This window comes from Sapajus apella, unplaced genomic scaffold, assembly GCF_009761245.1.
Source record: "Sapajus apella isolate SASKATOON/1434 unplaced genomic scaffold, GSC_monkey_1.0 scaffold59, whole genome shotgun sequence".
In the NCBI taxonomy this organism is placed as follows: domain Eukaryota; kingdom Metazoa; phylum Chordata; class Mammalia; order Primates; family Cebidae; genus Sapajus; species Sapajus apella.
Genome location: NW_022436999.1, coordinates 2,035,996 through 2,040,062, shown reverse-complemented (window position 1 = coordinate 2,040,062; position 4,067 = coordinate 2,035,996).

The following is a 4,067-nucleotide window of genomic DNA, read 5'->3' as shown; positions in this document are numbered from 1 at the left end:
GTGAAACCCCGTCTTTAAAAAAAATTAAAAAAAAGAAAGGGAATCCCTAAGGAAATCACTGAAGGCTAAAACTGAGGTTCCTCCAGGCAATGTTGGTCTGGACTATGATGTTGACTGCAGCGGGTCAGGTTCTGTGGAGGCAGACTCAGCCTGACATTTCTGCAGAGGAAGTTTACTAGGGCAGAGTGCTTTTAGGAACAATGACTGTGAAGGACTAAAAGAAGCAAATAGGGCAGAGAAAGAAATTGAACTGCAATGCAGTTACAACAAAGGCTTTGTCAAAATCCACCGGGAGGCCTGAGGCTAGATGGCCCGTCTAAGATGTCCTGAATTATAAAAAGACAGCCGAGGGTGATTCCTGGGAAGGGATCACTTCCGGAATCTAGGGGAACAGATGACCTCCCTCCTGAAGTGGAATCTGGGCAGAACATCCCAACATCCCCTTTAGTTCTTGCACTGTTCATCTCTGCTTATCTCCCACCCTTGCAACCCTTTTGAGAGTTCCCCTTAGCCAGCACCTCTGCTAGTCAAGGTGGTTTACCTCTTGGTGTGACCCAGGCTCCCTCATCCTTGAGAGTTCTGGACCTCTAGTCCCTATGCCCTTCTCAGGCAGTGTCTGCTCTACATGGCTATTTTCCATTTAAATTGGGCAAGGGATTGCCATGAGACATCCTAGTGGATCACCTGGGTGCCAGCCGTGTGCCCTCCTGCCCCCACTGTGTGGCACCCCCACCTCCACCTGGTGATCCAGGTCAGCCACCCTGCCGTGGTGGTAGCTTCTTTCCTTGTGTGCTTGTCTCGCACAAAAAGCTCAAGTGACTAGGTGACAACGCGAACGGACCCAGGTTCAGCTGCTCACCGTTGCAAAGCCAGACACAAAAGGAGAGGGTTGGTGGGAGGAAAAGCAGGTTTAATTGGACAGCCAGCAAACCAAGAAGATGGTGAACTATCATCCTAAAGTACCATTTAAAATGTTAAATTTTACCATAGGGCTTTTACAGGGAAACTTGGTATGGGAGACAGGCGGGAGAAATGCAGGGCGCAGAATCTGTGTGTCGTGTTCCAATGGCTTTCTTAGATCATCAGTTTTCTGGAGGTTGGCATTATCTTAACCCACCTGCCCTCCACCTTGGTGGTAGTGGTGGACTAATTGTTTCTGACTCCCCTTAAGCAGGAGAATTCCACCATGGAAGCTCCATGCCTGGTTTGTTTCAAGATTAGCCTCTGGGATTTATTAAGCAAAAGCATAATTAGATAAGCATGCATCGTCAGAGGGGAGTGCCTAGAGAGGGAAGAAATAACGAGGTGAGAGGGGAGGGAAGGAAGAAGAAAGTGGTACTTTTTAAAACTGAGGTTCCTGGTTACAAACTCCCCTGCTATCAAATTGTATTCCAACTCTATGGAATAGGAATGGCGTGTTTATTCTGCCTACTTCCTGCTGAAAAACGGCATAGTTTAGGGGCCATGGAATGGAACCTGTCTTCCTGGAGTTGAATGTATTCCTGAGTCCCTGGGCTTACAAAAGAGATCTGCTGGATCACCGCAGTGAGTGTGTAACAGCAACGCAGCCCACAGCAGAAGAATAAACTTATCCCTACAATCATGGCTGAAGTTGTCAGAGGTGTTTGAGCCAGAGTAAGTCCATCTTGAATAAGGGCTACATTCCCAGGAAGTAAGGCATTCTTAGTCACAGGATGAGACAGGAGGTCAGCACAAGATACAGGTCATAAAGACCTTGCCAATAAAACAGGATGTGGTAAAGAAGCCGGCCAAAACCCCCCAAAACCAAGATGGCGGTGAAAGTGACCTCTGGACGTCCTCACTGCTCATTATACGCTAATTATAACGTATTAGCATGCTAAAATACACGCCGGCTAGCCATGACAGTTTACAAATGCCACGGGAACGTTTGGACGTTATTCTACATAGTGTAAAAAGGGGAGGGACCCTCAGTTTCAGAAAATCTCCGCCCCTTTCCCAGAAAACTTATGAATAATCCATACTTTGTTTAGCATATAATCAAGAAATAACTGTAAGTATATTCAGTTGAGCAGCCCATACTGCCACTCTGCCTATGGAGTGGCCATTCTTTATTCCTTTGCTTTCTTGATAAACTTACTTTCACTTTATGACTCACCCTGAATTCTTTCTTCTGCAAGGTCCAAGAACTCTCTCTTGGGGTCTCGATCAAGACCCCTTTCTGGTAGCAAAATTATGAGCAACATATTTTTTTCTTTACCAGGAGGGGCCTGTTCGAGATCATGAAGAGAGCCATTGATTTAAGGACATCGTGGAATCAGGCATAGCATGAATTTGCTTGTGCATGTCTCATAGGGTTGAGGATATATTTCCAGAGTTATCTGGAATGTACACACAGCATTCACTCTTAGCTATAGTGCACATTGCCCACTGTCAGTTGTACCCAGAGCTCTTGTGGGGATAAGATGACAGGTTAGCTAAACATATATATTTGACAGGTTATAGGAGGAGCTATTAATATTCATGAAGGTATATTCGTGACGTGTATTAAATATGCACATAACATGACCTATGTTTCATTGGGGTGGAGACTTAACATTTAAATCTATTATAATTAGGCCCTATATGTCAAAAGTTCTTTTCAGGACACAGGCACACAAGTGCACAATTTCTCTAAACAGGCCAGAACTAGTACATAGTCATGATAGCTTATCAGGAGAAAGTTACTAAAATCAGTCTCTTGTCTAATTCAAGCTGTACTTATGGCTAGTGGAGCAGGGGCTGGGGGCCAGTTCGAATCTAATAGGGTGCTAAATCTGTAACCAGACCCAGGTTTGGCTGCTCACCACTTCAAAGCCAAACACGAGAAGTAGGGTTTGGTGGAAGGAAAAATAATCAAGTTGTAAAGACCAACTCCACAAGCCTGCTAGCATTTAATTAAAGCCAACTTTTCCTTCCACCAGCTCTCACCTCTTATGTCTGGCTTTCTAGCAGTGAGCAGCTGAACCTAGGTCCCAGTTACAGCCCCAATAGCTTAAAGTTGAATGGGACTCTTGCTGTCTCTCCTGATGGAAGTTTTCTCCTGCCAGTACCTGCTGGCTAGGCCCTATAGCTTCTTTGATGTGTAGCCTCCTTCTCCCTCAGGGGACCCGGTACCTTCCTGGCCTGGTTATGCTGTGGCTTGACTACGGTTGTTAGCCAGGCAGGGAGATGGGAGGAGATTATGAGGAGGATGAGGAGTCTTTGTCTCTAAGCAGAGGGGTGTGCGTCACATCTACAGGCCAGTGTTTGGTGGACCTAGGGTTTCAAGAACCTCAGGTTGAACTGTAATGCAGTTATGGCAGAGGCCTCAGCCATTCTCACAGAAAGCTCTAGAGCCGCCATGATTCCCATCTCAAGCCTCCTTCCCAGCGAGGGCCTTGGCACAGTGGAGTCGCCTAAATTGAGAGTTCAGTCTTCTCTGGAGCTCCAGTCCCTTCTGAGCTCAGGCGTTTCTGCCAGCTGATTGAAGGAGGCGAGGCTCTCTTAAATGCTACCAAGGAGGCCCGTTGGACTTTGACACTCTGCCCTCAGCATAGAGTAACTGCCCTCGGCCCTTTGCTGTCTTTCTCCAGTGCAAGCATAACCCTCAACCTGTGAAGAGTGAAGGATGCACCTTGGGCAGAGGGAGAAGCTGAAGTGCAATGCAGTCACCACAGAGGCCTCAGCCAACCCCACAGGACATTCTGGGTCTCTGATGGTCCTTCAGAGTTGTCTTGATTTGAGGTACAGGGTCTGAGGCTACCCCTGGCAGCACTGATTAGTTACGGGATATGGGCTGCCCACAGGAGGAGATTTAACTTTGGTTGAATCAGTTTCCTTTGGATGGAGGGCAATCCCTGGGGAGGGACTTAACTTTGTGCAATCAAAGGGTATGAGGATCTCATCATAAAGGAAAATCTGAGTGGCACGTGGCATCCGTTACGTTGCCACTGGGAGTAAAGAGAGGGGGCTATAGATAGGAAAATGACTTCTGGAAGAAGAATTGACAGGAGATGCTGACCACATAGCATCTGAATGAAAATAAGGTTCTTTCATTCAAGAAACAT